The sequence below is a fragment of the Theropithecus gelada genome, chromosome 4 (genome assembly GCF_003255815.1).
Source record: "Theropithecus gelada isolate Dixy chromosome 4, Tgel_1.0, whole genome shotgun sequence".
In the NCBI taxonomy this organism is placed as follows: domain Eukaryota; kingdom Metazoa; phylum Chordata; class Mammalia; order Primates; family Cercopithecidae; genus Theropithecus; species Theropithecus gelada.
This window is the reverse complement of record NC_037671.1, coordinates 56,128,168-56,147,301: the sequence shown is the minus strand read 5'-3', so window position 1 is coordinate 56,147,301 and position 19,134 is coordinate 56,128,168. Positions and strand designations below refer to the sequence as shown.

At 37.9% G+C, this 19,134-nt stretch overlaps 1 long non-coding RNA gene across 1 annotated transcript in view; it reads right to left on the bottom strand.

Moving 5' to 3' along the window:
* LOC112622770 overlaps positions 1–19,134 on the bottom strand; it is a 93,239-nt gene that overhangs the window by 40,573 nt on the left and 33,532 nt on the right. The window contains exon 2 of the long non-coding RNA XR_003119025.1: positions 548–640. This is a non-coding gene — a long non-coding RNA (uncharacterized LOC112622770). The remainder of the gene's footprint in view (positions 1–547; positions 641–19,134) is intronic.

The window sequence follows — 19,134 nt, the reverse complement described above, 5'->3', positions numbered from 1 at the left end:
TCCAGGGGCCTCTGCAGAAGCCAAGCAGTTGCTGGTGCTATGCTTATACAGCTTGCAGAACTGTGAGCCAAACAACCCTCTTTTCTTTTTCAATTGCCCAACCTCAGGTATTCCTGTATAATAAGGCACAACAGACTAATACGTTAACTAAAACAGAACTAACGGAGCCCGGTCTAGTGGCATTACGGATATCATTGTATAACACACATGTAAACTACACACAAAGCCAGGAAAATCCTAGTGTCAATCATAGGAATTACCTTTATATTTCTCGATAGAAGTGTGTCATAATGTTGTAGCCACGTAAAGCTAACTGGGAATTGAGTTTTTCTTCAATCCAAAGTCTGGGAAATTAAACTTGATCTTCAAAATGACAGTTAAGGGCATAAGAAGCTAACATGGCAACCACATCCTTGTCAAAAAAGTGCAGCCCTTTATATTGACCTAATCTGACAAATGTGAAGAATTACAGACAGAAAAGGTGGTACACCACTGGCTTAAACATAACAGCAAGGAGCCATCTGTGCCTGTTATGTGTGTAACTTACTGTGATTACGTGATTCACTTTCCGGAATGAGGCACGCTTCGAAGTTGACTCATCGGCAAAATCAGGTGAGCTGGGTTCTAAGACAGTGCTTTCCTAGGAGACAAAAATTAACTTATCAAGTTCCTCTTATTTTATTATGTCTGGCCTTGAATTTTAAATAAATAGAAATGATCTACATAGTCTTCCATTCACCTCATTCTGACAGAATCCAACCTCCAAAGCTATGGAGATATTGACTTCCTCCTGATTCAATGAATAAAATTAGGATGACAGAATCCCCTGGGCATGATTTGCTCTGTAAAGTGCTGCTAAACAAGGCCGTAAATTCCACTCCTCAGCTACTGCCAAGGACCAAAGCGAACAGAAAACGCAATTCAGAGGTCAACTGCAAGAGGTTTTCAAAATTGTGCCTTTATTAATACACAACTGATTAATACAAGGACATGGACAATAGGTTATTGCTACTTATCAACCTAATTGCCTAACACTCTTACTTACCCTGATTTGTGGTTGACAAAAAAGTAGATCCTTTATTGGTCTCAGTGAGTCCTCAGCTTGCTTTCTTCCCTACATTCTGCCCCTCACTTTGATAAACCATGTCTACTCATTACCTTGGTAATAATTATGATACTCATGTAACCAATTTTGTTTATCTGGCTTTCCTTAATGTTCATATTTTTATGGATGAATTGATTGATCTGTCGATTTTAATGGGGAGACTTAGTGTTATGCTTGTATCCAGATGAATTCAGACTGATGAGTAAAGTGGTCACGTGAGTATCATAATGATTACCAAGGTCAATAACTCCCAATCCAGCATCCTTATCGATACCACACTGTACATGTCTTACAAAAAGGATTTAAAATATCATGCAGGTGTAATTGCCAGGAATTACTGTAGATCAGTGGTCCCCAACCTTTTTGCCACTAGGAACCAGTTTCGTGGAAGATCATTTTTCCATTGACCAGGGGTGGCAGTTGGGGGTTGGTTTCAGGAATAAACTGTTCCACCTCAGACCATCAGGCATTAGGACATTAGATTCTCATAAGGAGCAGGCAAACTAGATCCCTCGCATGCACAATTCACAATAGGGTTTGGGCTCCTGTGAGAATCTAATGCCGCAGCTGATGTAACAGAAGGCAGAGCACAGGTGGTAATGCTCACTCTCCTGCCGCTCACCTCCTGATGCACAACCTGGTTCCTAACAGGCCACAGACCAGTACCAGTCCGAGGCCCAGGGGCTGGGTACCCCTGCTCTAGATGATGCCTGCTGGAGTCTCTACCTAGCCCATAATCCTTATTCTCTGAAATTTGGGTTTCATGTTTATACTCTGTCATCCAGACTCGGCCTCCACCACAGCTGACTGGACAAGCAGGGATCACCTGACCATGAACTCACCTGACCATGGGATGGCCTGACCCGGGGGAATCATCTGGCCAGTGAAAATCACCTAAGTAACAAGGATCACCTGTTCTCTGAAATCCAAAAGTTAAAAGCATATGAAAAAATGCCTAACAACCCTAATCATCAGATAAATGCAAATTAAAACCACAATGACGTATTATCTTATACCAGTCAGAATAGCCATTATTAAAAAGTAAAAAATAATGGATGTTGGTGAGGATAGGGATAAAAAAGAATGTTTATACACTGTTGATGAGAATGTAAATTAGTACAACCTCTATGGAGAACAGTTTGGAGATTTCTCAAAGAGCGAAACATAGAACTACCACTCAACCCGGCAATCCGACTACTGGGATTTACTGGTATCTACCCAAAATAAAGAAATCAGTCAAAAAGACACCTGCACTCATAGTTTAATCACAGCCCTATTCACAATAGCAAAGTTATGGAATCAACCTAAGTATCCATCAACGGATGAATGGATAAAGAAAACATGGTATATATACAGCATGGAAGACTAGGCAGCCATAAAAAAGAATGAAATCATGTCTTTTGCAACAACGTGGAGAAACTAGAGGCCATTATCTAAAGTAAACCAACTCAGAAACAGAAAGTCAAATAGAGCATGTTCTCACTTACAAGTGGAAGCTAAATAATGTGTACACAGGAACATAGTGCGGAGTAATAGACATTAAAGACTCAAACAGTAGGATGGTGGGAGGGGGTACAGAATGAGAAATTACTTAATAGATACAATGCATGTTATTCAGGTGACATGCATGCTAAAAGCCCAAATTTCACCACAATGCAATATATCCATGTAATAAAACTGCAATTGTACTTCTTAAAATTTATGCAAATAAAAAACCAAAAACAAAAGCAAACAAAAAAAACTTTATACAGAGATAGTTCTGTAAAATCAGGGAAAACTGCAATTGTATTCCTCTAATAAAGTCAGTCTAATAAAGTTTTCCTCTTTGTTTTGAGATGTTTAGGGTTTTAAAAAATTTAATTCCAAATAAATAAATAAATACATTAATAACACAAAAGGAAAATTCGCAGTCAAAAATTCAATTCTACATATTTATTTGATATGGGCACCATTGGCATTTATACCCATTCTTTTGCTTTGGTTGTTAATGCTCTTTAAAGTTAACATTTTTGATTTTTGAACAACAAAATATATAACAGAAAAAAATTTAGACTTGGTCTGCTATTTTATTCCATTTATGATTCTGATACATTACACTAAATCTAGTTTAAAACTGAAAAATACAAAGATCCCCCAGGAAAAAGTCTTAACTTTTTCTAATTTCAGTGTTTGAAATGGTTTGACAGGTAACTGTGATCCATATTTTAATACCCATGCGTAGTAAAAGAAGGTTTTGTTTTATATTTTTTGTTGTTACTTTTATCTTTATGAAGATGAAAAATAAAATAAAATTATACAACAATTGTTAAATAAACCAGCGTTCTCAAAGGGCAGATGCACACACCTCAGGGATATGCAATCCCCAAAAGAGGTTCATTGTAGTGTAGGAAAGAAATATTAGAATTTCAGTCTATCATAGCCTTTTATATTTCAATTTTTCTATAGGTGTATCTTATAATTGCCACAATGTATTAGTGCAATATTAGGTACATAATTTATTTTTTTAAATAGACATACATATATTGGGTCTGCAAGCTCAAAAATGTTCCGAGTGCCCTTTTGAAAAGCTTAGGAACCACTGAAAGTCAAGAGTGCCACTTTTTCTTGCCAGCCTTTTTCAATCCTAGAACACAGCACCATCTGGTGGTACCCTGAGATAATGCATGCATGATGTTTGAGTCGTTTTTATAAGAAAAATACTGTTGTCATTCAGATAACAAGACAAATCAATAATAACCATTCTAAATTAGTAATACACCATTTTAACTAAATCAAGAGCAACTATGAAAATAGTATTTCTATTGTTTCCTACTACTGCTTCTAGGCTCTTCGGCCTTTTTTCCTGAGCACACCAGCTCATTAGCTGCACCCTTCTCCATACTTCATAGGTACCCCGCTTAAACCACTTGTCCCGCAGACTTACAGTGATGTGCTTACATGTCATTCTCTTTCTATTAATTATAAAGAAACACTGTCTAGTAAAAAGATAATATGACCCACAAATGCAAGTCACACACATACCTTTCAATTTTCTAGTAGCCACACTTTAAAAAATAATAAGAAATAGATAAGATGTATCTTAGTATATTGTATATAATCTTAATTGTATATTGTGTATTATCTTAATACATTATATTATATATATACATATATAAGACTTATCTTAATATATTGTATATAATCTAATGTATCTAAAACATCATTTTGATATATAATATATGAAACATTAATAATGAAATAGTTACTTTTTTGTATGAGGTCTTCACAATTCAAAGTGAGTTTTATATCTATAGCATGTCTCAACTGGGACTTGCCACATTTCCAGTGCACAATGACTATGTGTGTCTAGTGGTCGCTGAATTGGACAGTGCAGTTCTAAAGGCAAGGTCTAGTGTCTTCTTGCACTTAGTGAATATTCAGTAAATGGTGCCAAACTCCTGACCTCGTGATCCACCTGCCTCAGCCTCCCAAAGTGCTGGGATTACAGGTGTGAGCCACCATGTCTAGCATTTACTTTGTATCTTTTATGGTTAGTACATGGGGATAAAAGTAAGGCAATCCTCCTTTAGAACTCTGAGTATTAAATCTATGACATCAACACAGAATAGGTAAGATTGGCGATTGGCAGAAATAATCTAGACACAGTGGTCAGGGCCAGCATGTGTCGATGTGCAGGCTGGGTACTACGTAACCTTACACAGTCCCAGTCGGGTGCACAACCTACAGACCACAACTGGCAGCCTTGAGAGTGATTTTCTCTCAGGTCACGGAAGGAAGACAAACCCTGGAAATCAAATCTAGGCTCTACCGAGTATAAACAAAAGCTGAATATTATCAAGACTGCTGAGACGTCTGAAAGAAGAATGTGTGGCTGAAGGAGATGGGCCTCAAATCCAATCCTGCCTTCATGACTAGAAGGTAAATGCCATTTTTTACCAAGACCAGGCTCACATTCTTTTGATCCCCTGTATTTTGCCCAATAGGCTCTGCCGTTCATGACCTGCAATCAATGTTCAATGATTCATTTTCTCTACTGGTGCTTTGCAAGAGGCAAATTTTATTTGGGCGAACAATAATCACAAAATAAATACAAGGATCCCCTTTCACTGATAAAGTACTGGAAAAATATCAGAAAACTGCTATTAAAACACTCAGTTGGCATGGAGTTGGAGCTCCATGTCCACATTTTAAACGTGAATGGCTCTTAAGAAAGACAGTTTTACCCAGTTTGGCCTGATAAGTAATTTAAAGTAATCTGAAGTGCTTCTGAGGAAATTTCCTTCAAAAGAGAGAGAGAAAAAAACCAGAAGTTACAAGTTATGATACAGATTTAAGTAACCAGGTAATACAATTCAGAGTGTTAAAAGGCATATCTTCTCTACCATACCTCTGGCTGTTTGCCTTTTCCTGGTATGGCGGGCGTTTTTGTTGCATTTTCCTTGAACTGCCTGTCAGTGAGAACCCCCTGAGAATATAGGAAAATTTTATCACACCTTTCCTCCAACTCATACTTGGCTTCAGAATGAAAACAAAGAAAAAAGAAAAAAAAAAAAAACACTGGGAAAGAGTAATTGCATTTTCAATCATGGTCATTCAGCTGCAACAGAGTCAAGGCTAGTTAATTCTTATTTGCTGACATACAGGTCTTAACCAAGTTTACATTTCACCCACTACAAAAAAAAAAAAAAAAAAAAAAAAGGCAAGAACTGTGTGGGCTCATTAAGCCCTCATTACTTTTCAGACGTGACACAGTGTAATTTGTGAAATGATCTAACTTCACTGAACCCAAGAGGTGAGGCCAGGACATTAGCTCACCACTTGATTTTTACCTTTCTTTTCATCATAACTTAGTCAAATCTGATTTTGAGACTATCTTTTCAAATCATAAAAATTAACTATATTGGCCAGGCACAGTGGCTCATGCCTGTAATCCCAGCACTTTGGGAGGCCAAGGTGGGCGGATCACGAGGTCAGGATCGAGACCATCCTGGCTAACTCAGTGAAACCCCATCTCTACTAAAAATACAAAAAATTAGCCGGGCGTGCTGGCGGGTGCCTGTAGTCCCAGCTACTCAGGAGGTTGAGGCAGGACAATGGTGTGAACCTGGGAGATGGAGCTTGTAGTGAGCTGAGTTCGCACCACTACACTCCAGTCTGGGTGACAGAGCGAGACTCCATCTCAGAAAAAAAAGTTACATTATCTCAGGAAGGAAAAAAAATGCTCCATAATCCATTCAAATCAAACACACATTCAGTGCTTATTTAAGCACATAGCTCTCCGCTCGGCCTTTCAGAGAATGCATATAAGATATAGTTCCTGCCTTCAAGGGGCATTCATTTTCTTTAGGAACGCAATACATATAAAAATGGGCATGCACAAACAGAGAGTGAAATAACAATCGAAGGCAGTGTAGACTGAGAGGCAGTATGGGTGGAAAAGAGGGCAGGTTCTGAACCAGATTGTTTTGATTCAAATCCTAGTTCTACCATCCTATGACCTTGAGTCAGTTACTTAACCTGTCCGTACCTCTGTTCCCACTGCAAAATGGATGTAATAATTATGCTTACTTCATCTGATTGACTGAGGTTAAATGAACTAAGAGAGACTTAGAACAATGCCTGGCACATAGTAGTTACTCAGAGAGTAGTGTTATTATTCTATGATTAAGAGCCAATTCATGGAACAACGAGTGCTTTATAAGCTCAAATGAGAAACAAATAGCTGTGGGTTAGTTGATCAGAAAAGGTTATTCAGAGGAAATACAATGTTAGCATCTAGAATAGGAATTGAAGAAGACAGCCTTATTCAATATAATCTCTCATGGAGAGAATAAGCCAGGAGAATTCAAAAACCAGAAGCAGGATATCCTAGTTACAGATATTTTTTTCATTAAAAAATAGAAGAAGATGAGGTTGAAGGATTGCAGAAGAGTTGGTCACCGGGACAAAGATTGTAGATTTTACCCTTTTGGCAACAGGAAGCCCCCAAGGGTTCCTGGACAGGTTAATTACAGAGTAAGAGTAGTATTTTTACAAGGTTAATTCTGCAGCACTTGGAAGTGAGGTGTGGAGGGGAAGAGAGACTCAAGGTAGGGAGGCCATTCATGAAACAATCACAATGATCCAGGTGTGAAGGGATCAATAAAAAACAGAAAAGAATCAGCACAGATGCTATTATGAAAGAATGATCAAGGGGCCTCAGTAGACCAGATCAGAGATGAGAGACAGAGTTGGAAGACCACAGGAGTGACGAGAAGTCTCGTCAGAGATTTTGGTCTCTTTTCCTACCACAATGATAGTGACACAAACACAAATAGTTAAGTCAGGAGACCCGAACTCTTTTGGAGCATGCTGGAGGAAACCAGAATTCCATTCTTGAAATAAAGACTTTGGGGAAACAGAAAAGCATCCAAAAAGAAATCTCAAAAGGACAGATGGAAATAAATTATTGCAGAAGAAATTTGGGCTTCAAAAATATGCTGAGGATCCTCAGCTCACGGAAGCCAGAAGAGTGGATGAATTCACAGAGTGGGATCCATAGATACAGATGCTTATCACCTTACAGTGCGGTTATGTCCTGATAAGTCTGTCCTAAGTGGAAAATATCGTTAAGTCAAAAATGCATTGAATGCACCTCACCTACCGAACATCACAGCTTAGCCTGACCTACCTTAAACATGCTCAGAGCACTTACATTAGCCTACAGTTGGGCAAAGTCATCTAACAGCAAGCGTATTTTATAATAAAGTGTTAAATATCTCATGTAATTTTTTTTAATACTTTACTGAAAGTGAAAAATGGAATTACTGTTTACCCTCATCATCAGCTGGTTGACTGGGAATGGCACCTCCCTTACGCTGCCCAGCATTATGTGAAAGTATCCTTCCACCTATCACAAGCCCAGGAAAAAATCAAACTTCAAAATTTTAAGTGTCATTTCTACTGAATGTATATCACTTTCATACCATCATGAAGTTGAAAAATCATGAGTCAAACCACCAAATGTTGGGGACTATCTGTACCAAGAAAGACATAGAAAAAAAAAAAAAAAGTCACACGTGCAAGAGCATAGCTTCTTCAAGGAAGGGGTTTGGGCCTTTTTTCCTACCACAATGGTAATGATGAAGAACTATGCAAAGTGATTTATATGCAACCCCCACCTCCTGGATATGGTTAGGTTCTGTCTCCCCACCCAAATCTCATCTTGAATTGTAATCCCCATAATTCCCACGTGTCGAGGGCAGGATCTGGTGGGAGGTGATTGGATCATGGGGGGTAGTTTCCCCCATACTGTTCTTGTGATAGTGAGCTCTCACGAGATCTGATGGTTTCATAAGTGTGTCACAGTTTCTCCTACGTGCGCATTCTCTCTCACCAGTCGTCATGTAAGACGTGCCTCTTCCCCTTCCGCCATGATTGTAAGTTTCCTGAGGCCTTCCCAGCCGTGCAGAACTGTGAGTCAATTAAACCTTTTCCCTTTATTAATTACCCAGTCTCGAGTATTTCCTTATAGCAATGTGGGAATAGACTAATACAGTGATGAGGGATAACAATTAATGCTGATGTTTTGGTCTAAATCAATAAACGTGTGGAAGGGAAGACTCTGAAGAAGTTAGGAGGGCAAGGAGTTCTGTAAAATAACAGGTATGCAATTAACACAGAGGGGCCCTTCCAACTATAAAATTCTACATGATTCCTGTCATTTCTAGGTGTATTATTATGAATAACTTTAATTATTCTTTTTGGATTATTTTTCCTTTCCAATAATCCCTAGTAAAAATGTTTAACTTTTTTAAAAAATAAGAAAAAGTATTCTAAAAGCTTATAAGACATCTGTTTATAGGAATAAGAGTTTAACAACTTTCAAAGAAAATGTAGACACTATAATTTATATAAATATTTATAAAAATAGGTACCCTCTATAAGGAATTTGCATACATAATTTATATAGCTAGTCTGTATAAAGGGATTCACATATTTTGCTATCTGCATTTTAAAAAATAAAATACATAATCTTTTTTATTTCTATTTTTAATATATGATATGCTTAAGGCAACAAATTACTTCTTTAATAAAAAATAGGCCTAAGTTCTTTCGATCTAAAAGTACTCAGACATTTCATTTATTTAGTCAGTCAGTCAGTGAATACTGAATGCATTGATAAGAAAAAATTAAAAAGACATCCTCTCTCTGCACAGAGTAATGGTAATTTTTTTTTCCTCCTTGACCTCTTCTCCTTCATTCCCCACTGTGTAATACAACTTGGTTGTGTGTAGGTGTAGTTGACTTCTTTTTTTTTTTTTTTTTTTTTTTTTTTTTTAGTCAAGAGAGTCTCACTCTGTTGCCTAGGTTGGAGTGCAGTGGCACGATCTCAGCTCTCTGCAACCCCCACCTCCTGGGTTCAAGCAATTCTCATACCTCAGCCCCCCGAGTAGCTGGGACTACAGACATGTGCCACCATGCCTGGCTAGTTTTTATATTTTTAGTAGAGATGGGCTTTTGCCATGTTGGCCAAACTGGTCTTGAACTCCTGACCTCAAGTGACCTGCCCATCTCAGCCTCCCAAAGTGCTGAGATTACAGGCGTGAGCCACCACATCTCACCAGTATAATTGACTTCTACTGATCACACATGACTGAGGGAGAAATATTACAACATAGAAAGCATAAAGCAGAGTGTCACATATCACCGTCTTAAGACGTCTTTAACCATCCCTACCTCTTGGAAATTCTCACCAGCTCTCTTCCTCCTCAGACCCTAGCCTCCTGCCATGTTGCAGGGCTCCTCTCCTCTTTCCAGGAATCTTCCCCTGTACCTGTTCTTCCCAGGGACATGACCTGTCTTTCTATCTCTTCCACTTGCCAATAAAAAATTCAAAAGTCCTTTTCTTTCTTTGTGCCCATTTAGTTCTCCAGCTCCTTCCTAGACATGGATTAGTTTGCATACTCTACATCTAAAGTCCTCAAATTTGAGCACATATTAGCATCACAGGAATGGTTGTTAAAACCAATATTGTAAGGCCTCATCCCCAGAGAATTTGCATTTGTAATGAATTCTCTGGAACTGCTGATGCTGCTGGTGATCTCTCACACTCTGAGAGCTATTGCATATGAAAGATCATTTAACAAGTTTTCCTAGCAGTAGAATCACATACATACTCCTGGCCTCATCATTAGCCGTACAAAGGGAAAATTGGAGCTTTCAAATTTAAGTCCTTCTCTATCTCAGACCTGGGTAAGATAATCCCCTCTTGTAATATTTTCTGAAAGTGGAAGCCATTCTTAAATGTTCTGACCTCTGTCCAGAGCATTCCTGTAATGAGGATTCATTTCATTAACCTTCACCTTCCTTCTTCCTCTTGTGTCCCACATCTAGGCAAGCTGATAAGAAAGCTTGGGGGCTCCCTGCTTTGGCACTGATGGGAGATTCAAGCCATGCAATCCTCTTTGCGAGTGAACCCTCACCTGGGCTAGCATCAACAGCAATAAACACCCATTCCAGTCTCCTTTCCTAGCTCTTTCAAGCCATTTAGGATCTGCTTAAGAGGCCTGCCCTGCTCTTCCTAGAGACCTCAATTCTGTAAGTAATAAACCTCACAATAGCTTTTTCATGTGTGTGTGGCATCATCAGTCCCAACATCTGAACCAAACTTTAGATTGGAATCCCTCCTGCTTTTATGGGATGATTCTTTACATTGAAAGAGCCTAAGAAAAATCATTCTATGTAATTACATGGGTAGAATTAAGTAAAAGTTTACATATCAAATCTGAGGACCCTTCCCCTCCCCGTTATTGAAAATTGGGTACAAACATACCAGGAAGATTAGAGAATCTAGAATTCTATACCTACACTACTGAATAAATGTCAGAGTAAAAGTATTTTCTAATAATGTAAGGTAATCTGAATCTGGAAATTTATACTAGCCCAAGAAGAAAGTCCTAAGGATACTGATACAAAAAGATGGCCTTATACTGATATGAGAAGATGGCCATGATAGTCAGTTCCATTCACAGGCATGAATCTTCCTATCAGCTTTTTAATGTCCCATTTAAAAATGAGTAGATAGGTAATGATCACCAGGCATGTAAGGAAAGTAAGGAAAGTATCTCATATGAAATACAGAAATCAAAGCAACTAACAGAAAAGAAAGCAACTTACAGGAGATAGATGCAATACAGAAAGAAAAAAATCTTCAAAAAATATCCCTAATATTCTGAAAGGAATAAGAGAATGTATTACATCCATGAAGTAAGAATAAGACACAAATAAAAATATAGGCAGAGGATAAAAAAGAGTTCTGAGAAATCAAAAATATGAAAGCACAAATGTAAAACTCAGTAGAAGGAAGAATAAATCTTCCAGAAAGTAATATCTTCCAGAAAATAAAAGACAAAAGGATAGAAAATGGAAATTTATTTAATAAAAAATAGAAAAATTAGGAAAGTCCAGTAGAACAAAGATCCAAATAACAGAAAATCCAGAAACAGAGAACAGAGAAAAAAAAAAAAAGTAAATAGTTAAGAAAGTAATTCAAAATAATTTTACCATAATTGAAGGAAATTAGTTTTAACATTGAAAGGGACACAAAGTTCCAATATAATGAATGAATATAGACATCAATGAAGGCATACCATTGTGAAATTTCAGAACAACAATAAAGCAGAGAAGAGTCTAAAAACACCAATGTTTTGTTCTTTTTGATTAAGAGAACAGTATTGCGTCATTCAACAATACTAGTAGATAGAACCCAAAATTTTAAGGGGAAACGATTTCCAACCTAGAATTCTATATCTAAACTATTGAAAAAATGTCCAAATAAAATAAAAATATTTTTTTTTCTTTTTTTTTTTTTTTCTGAGGTGGAGTCTCACTCTGTCACCCATGCTGGAGTGCACTGGCGCAATCTCGGCTCACTGCAAGCTCTGCCTCCTGGGTTCACGCCATTCTTCTGCCTCAGCCTCCCGAGTAGCTGGGACTACAGGTGCCTGCCACCATGCCCGGCTAATTTTTTGTGTATTTAGTAGAGATGGGGTTTCACCCGTCACCACGCCCGGCTAATTCTTTTGTATTTTTTTAGTAGAAACGGGGTTTCACCGTGTTAGCCAGGATGGTCTCGATCTCGTGACCTCATGATCCACCCGCCTCAGGCTCCCAAAGTGTTGGCATTACAGGCGTGAGCCACCGCGCCCGGCCAAAAATATTTTCTGATGTGAGATATGAAAAAAAAACTTTTTTTGAATACATCTTTCTCAGAAGACTACCAAAGAACATGTTCAATCAAAACAAAGGAGTAAACTAAGAAACAGGAAAACAAGGGAACCAAAAACAGGCAATCCAACATAATAGAGAAGTTAAAAAAATCTGTAGGGAGATGGGGGGGATTCCCAAGAACATAACTCTGGACCAAGTCTTGAGAGTAACCAGGAGGGTTTAGGACAAGTTGGAAGGCCCCAAGAGGAATTTTTTCGAAAAGATGACTAGACAAAATTTAATGTGGCTGACTAAATTTGGACAACTGACAGAATTTGGGATTGAATTAGGGATAAGCATAGAAAACAACTAAGTAAACAATGAGTATTAACTCCAAGGAAAATAAAGTATTTTACAAGAAAGAAAAAGTAATCATAGTATACCGGTTGGTTTATCGGTAAATAGCACTTTTATAGTCAAAATAACATTAAATATTGATCTAACCAAAATTGTGCTCTGCTTCACTGGGAGAGCAGGAGAAGAATGGAAGTAAACATGTATGGTAGGTCAAAAGAGAAGCTATGAAGCAAAGGATATCAAGCAATGCATTATGACTAAAACTACAAAAGTTCAGTAACAAAGTTGTAGCAAAAGAAGTAACAATATAAATCTGCTATATAGAGATATGGAGAAAAGGTATTTTTAAGAACAGCTCTATTAGTTGAAAATGCTGCAGAGGAGTAGAAATTTGGGAGAATGGATAGGGATACCAGCGAGTGGCTGTTTTTTATTAATATCCCTGTAGAGGGATTTCTGATTTCTTAACCTATTTGCATATGTAGTTTCAAATAGTTTAAATATAAAGTACTTATTCTCTTTAAAAATAATTTATCCAATAAAAAGATTACTAAATTACTTTTCTTCTTACTGTTACCACAAATAATTTAAAGTGACATATCAAAAATACAGTATATTAACAAAAAAGTAAACACAAACATAGAAGGAAATCAAGAGAAAAGAGAAAGAATACAAGTTTCTTAAAGAATTACCAAATTAATAGTAACACTTTTTTCTCTTTATCTCCTCAACTGAAAGAAATGAACACATCAAAGCTACTGTGATTTTGTGTGAGGTGTTTGTTTAGTGTTGCTTTGTTTTTATGGGAAGGAGATCTCTAATTTTTTTTAATGTTAAAAAGCTGTTCTCATATTTCCAAAGGCTGAGAACCACTGAGCTAGAAAATTGTTTATGACTCACAATTTTGAGCTGATCTACTTTTCAAAAGTAAATGCATCTTGTTAATGTTCACATATCAACTCTACTTCTCCCAAAGGACAACCACACAAAATAGAGGCAGTTATTTTTCCTGTATGCCTCAGGGTGTTTTTAAAACATATATACATAAGTGGAATGTCTGCACTAATGCTACTAATCCCGGGTGCATTTCTGCAAATGGGGATTTCTGTGAATCTATTCCTCTGAGAAATAAGCATGTTTACCTCTGCTGTGTGTTCTGTTTGTCTAAATTATAGATGTAAAAGCCTAGGGAACTGGTAAGGATTTGTATTGTGGTTTTTAAAAAAATAATGTTCAAATTACATTAGGTACACTATGAGCTCCTAATAGTATTCCATGTTTTGTATTTTCTAACATTTGCATTTATTAAACCAGAAGCTTAAACTGCAAACACCTAAGTCATGAATTTGGATAAGAAAGTTCTCAAGTTTTTTGGTTCTAAGTTGGTTCATTCTATTTTCTAATATTTGTATTTCTCTTCACAAATAGCTATGATTTGCCCAATAGGAAATTCACCAAAATATTAAGGGACATTCTTAATTTCTTTATGTGGAATCTGCATTTTTTAAAAGAAGAGCAGACCCGGAGGGAATGGCAGGAGCCAGCGATGACAGTGGAGGGCCAAGTGGCTCTGACAAATAGGTATTTGGATGTTGGAGTCTGAGACGTGGTGAAAGGGCTGGGCTGAAGAGATACATTTGGGACATCTGCATTATAGAGGTTGCATGTAAAGCCAAGGGGATTCCTACAGTCACTGAAAGCAAAAGAACACAGTGAAGAAAGAAGAGCTCAAAGACTGAGGTCTAAAGAAGTGGAAAACTTAAAGGACAGGTAAAAGATAAGGGAGACTCCAGAAATGCAGGAAAGAAACAAGGAAACCATGATGCTACAGAAACCAAAGGAAGGTTTCAGGGTGTTTCATGAAAAAGAGAGTGTTGGTGCTTAGATTCACTAAGAGAAGGAGTAGAAATTGTCACTGAATTTGGCATATATATCAAGCACATAAATAGTGGTTGAGGTTGATAATCATGAATTGATAGTTCTATTATTCCACTGGACTGTGGTTCTCTCCGCCAAGGTTAGGAACTGACAGAGAGTAAAGAGTTGGGCTTATTCAGTGTTAGGGTTAGCCAGGCGAGTGACACAAAAGAAAGGTAGACAGAGGAATGAACGTATTTACAAGAGAATAATTATAATAATAGATTATGGAATCTGGCCTGGAAAGGAACCAAGTAAAAACATATTTTTACTTTGGACAGATTGATATTAAAAATAGCCTAGCAAGAAACATCTTTTGTTTATTATTTTTTCTTCATTTTTTATATTTTTTCCCTTAGGATAGATTTCTAAAAGTAGAATTATTAGATCAAATGGTATAATTTTTTAAAATTATTAATGCATGTTGCCAAATTGCTTTCAAAAAAGTTCATGGCATCTTAAACTGATCAGCAAAGTATAACATTTCTTGTCTCCGAAAACTAGTCAACTTCAAGAAAGTTAAATATACATAATATAAGAAGAATCATATACAAGGTTTGATTGACATTAAAATTTTATCATCTCTAAAACCAAGCAAATTAGCTCCTACATTTCCTTTACTCTCCTGCTACCCATGCATCCCTCTTTCTTCATCTTTTTTAGTTTCCATTATAAATTAACCTTTTCCACATTGAGTAATTCTGCTTCAACTCAAAATCCTTAAAGTAGCTATAAGTATTTTATTCAAGAGAAAAGTTGAGCAAAATGTTTTTAAAAATTATTATATGAACAAAACAACTGGTTTTATTGCAGCAGCAAATATTCTCCCTCTTCTCCCCCACTCCCTTTTCTCTCTCTCTCTCTCTCTCTGTCTCTCTCACCTCCCCATCTCTCTCATATTTTTGGTCACTGAGAATTTAAGAAACAAACAACTACAAGGGACTCTCACTCTTCTCTCCCTTGTAGCTAATTTGAGTCAGCATTTTCTTAACAGACCTAAAAGCATTTACAGAGTCCTTATGTCGAGAGCTTATTCCTAAGTGAAAGGAGAAAACAATCAGGATAGAGGCAAGGCAAACATGTCAGTCAGCCCATGCATAGGTTGCTGAAGAGTTTTTATAAAACTCAATACAATGATGTCTTCTATATTCATATGTTTTTCCAATAAATGATTACCATTTCTAGGGCTTTGTGTAACTTAAGAGAAAGATCCTTATTCCCTGGAGACTCTATCATGACCTATGGAACCTAAGGATGATAAGAGGAATAAGATATCATATGGCTCTAAATCTCTTTTTTTTGTGGCAGGGGGAACAAAGTCTCACTCTGTCACCCAGGCTGGAGTGCAGTGGCATGATCTCGGCTCACCGCAACCTCTGCCTTCCATGTTCAAACGATTCTCCTGCCTCAGCCTCCTGAGTAGCTGGGGTTACAGGCCCTCATCACTGCACCCGGCTTATTTTTGTATTTTTAGTAGAGACAAGGTTCACCATGTTGGCCAGGTTGGTCTTGAACTCCTGACCTCAGGTAATCCGCCTGCCTTGGCCTCCCAAAGTGCTGGGATTACAGGAGTGAGCCACGGCGCCTGGCCTCTAAATCTCTTAAAGAAATAGAAACTAAAATCCAGAGCAGTAAACTACCTGGTTCAGGAAACACAGCCAATCAGTAACTAATTTCAGACAAAGCCTGAGTCACTGTCTCCTGAGCCAGTTCTGCTCTTGCCGTCCTCATAGTAGGCAGATATATGCAAATTGGTAGACAATGAAGATGTTTCTAAGTGTAAATGGTGAAAACATCAATAACCTTGCATCAGATGTTACGGTACAAGATAAATTATACTATCATACTAAGAAAATTTCATTTTTGAACACTGAAAAGAACTAGCTGTATTAGTCTGTTCTCATGTTGCTAATAAAGACATACTTGAGACTGGGTAGCTTATAAAGGAAAGAGGTTTAATTGACTCACGGTTCCACATGGCTGGGAAGGCCTCACAATCATGGCAGAAGGTGAATGAAGAGCAAAGTCATGTCTTACATGGTGGCAGGCAAGAGAGCTTATGCAGGGAAACTCCCATTTATAAAATTATCAGAGCTCATGAGACTTATTCATTACCATAAGGACAGTATAGGGGAAACACCCCCATGCTTCAATTACCTCTTCCTGGCCCTGCTCTTGACACGTGGGGATTTTTGCAATTCAAGGTGAGATCTGGGTGAAGACACAACCAAACCATATCACTAGTAGTTTCTAAATATGTGGTTCCAGAGAAAACAACTGTAATATTAATTAAATTGTATGTTTTGTTTGTTTGTTTTTGAGATGGAGTCTCACTCTGTCACCCAGGCTGGAGTGCAGTGGCACGATCTTGGCTCATTGCAACCTACACCTCCCAGATTCAAGCGATTCTTCTGCCTAAGCCTCCTGAGTAGCTGGGACTACAGATGTGCACCACCATGCCTGGCTAATTTTTGTATTTTTAGTAGAGACAGTTTCACCATGTTGGTCAGGCTGATCTCAAACTCTTGACCTCATGATCCGCCCTGCTTCACCTCCCAAAGTGCTGGGATTACAGGCATGAGCCACCATGCCCGTCCAAATTGTGTGTTTAAATTCTGAGTTTAAACACACAATTAATACTTAATACCCATTAGTAAATTTAGGATACTTAATACCCATTAGTAAATACCCTAATGCTTATGGGTATTAAGTATATGTGCATGTATGTGTGTTTACACACACACATCATAGCACACATACTTAGTACCCATATACATACACCAACGAGGCCACTTGCCATCTACATGAATGCTTCTCAGTGACAAGATGGCCACAAATTTCTGAGTGAATTGCTTTACCTTTTGTTTTTGTTTTTGTTTTTTTTTTTTGTTGTTGTTGTTGAGACGGAGTCTCACTCTGTCGCCCAGGCTGGAGTGCAGTGGCTGGATCTCAGCTCACTGCAAGCTCCGCCTCCCGGGTTTACACCATTCTCCTGCCTCAGCCTCCCAAGTAGCTGGGACTACAGGCGCCCGCCACCTCGCCCGGCTAGTTTTTTGTATTTTTAGTAGAGGCGGGGTTTCACTGTGTTAGCCAGGATGTTCTCGATCTCCTGACCTCGTGATCCGCCCGTCTCGGCCTCCCAAAGTGCTGGGATTACAGGCTTGAGCCACCGCACCTGGCCGAATTGCTTTACCTTTAAGGATGGCTACATTTGTTCTGTCACTTGTGGGATCCAAGTGACCTTAAGTGTCTCCAGAGATGTTGCTAGACGCTAATGGAATGTTGATAGAAGCAGAAACCAGAGAAACTGTCCTTTTCTTGTTGGTCACAGACAAAATATTTTCTTCAGATGTAGCTTCTTGGATTTCCCATGAAAACCTTTCCAGAGATTTGTTTGGTCCCTGGTGTTGATTCCAACTGCCAGGTACCGGCTCCTGCTTTGGATTTTCAGAGGAAAGGTAAGTGACATACCGCTTCTAAAACTATGCAGAGTGATGACATTCATTGAACAATATTTTCCCACCATATTGGTAAACACTATTCTAAGGCATAGAGGGCATCTTTAATCTGATATTTTCACTCTCTGCCATATTTCATTCCTCCCCTTCAAGCATTCTGAAGTTGCCAGCACTCTGCCCCTCATCAATGGTCCTCCTTTCCACAGCTTCATCGTGTCTGGAAGAGAGACGCTTAGGTGCAGCTATTTTATTTATTTATTTTTTTGATACATTCAAGTTTAAAGTTTGTACTGAGTATTTGAAAAATTTAGAATACAGGGTCCCAAAAAGAAGAGTACTGCTTAGAAATAGAATTAATTATTCCATTAAACTATTCGAAGAGGTAATTATTTGGGGGAATTTTGCTGCCTTTATCTGTAGAATTTTTAAATCTAGAGTTACCAAAATGGCATGCAATCTATTATAATAATCAGTAAACAGTTTTAAAAGCTGGGCAATGCTAAGAATAATGAATAATGATAACAATAAACTTCTTTGGGATACACAGAAAACTACTGTAAAGAAAGCACCTTTCTTTCCGAAAGGGCTTACTTCATCTTAAAAGTGATGTCCTGTAAAAACAATACTACACCAACTGATTATATGCAATCTAAGAATAAGATAAATGTCTAAGTCCTCTAAGATAAACTTCAGTATTAGATCAGGTGTTGGAAAGTTCAAACCACGCTTAAAATATAAACTTAAAATGTTTTAGAAGCCCAGCGGTGAGTACAGTGTGCATGAATAGTGTTTTATCAGGGGATTATTTTTAATTCCTCTGCATACAAATAGTCAATATTTTCACCATTACTTCACTGACATTCATGAGTATCATTACATGAATTAGTTAAATTATATTCTTCCCCCTCTCCACTCCCTCGCTGATACAAAGCCTATTTACAGGCCCATCTGCAGGAAAGCAGGTCTTGATGATACCATGGCAACATGCTGTCAAACCCAAAGGGGACCAGTCCTGAGAGAATGGAGAGAATCGATGCAACCCACCACTAACTAGAGGAAAAAGACTCAAAATGCTAGCTAGGCAATACTACCATCTCCACACCATAA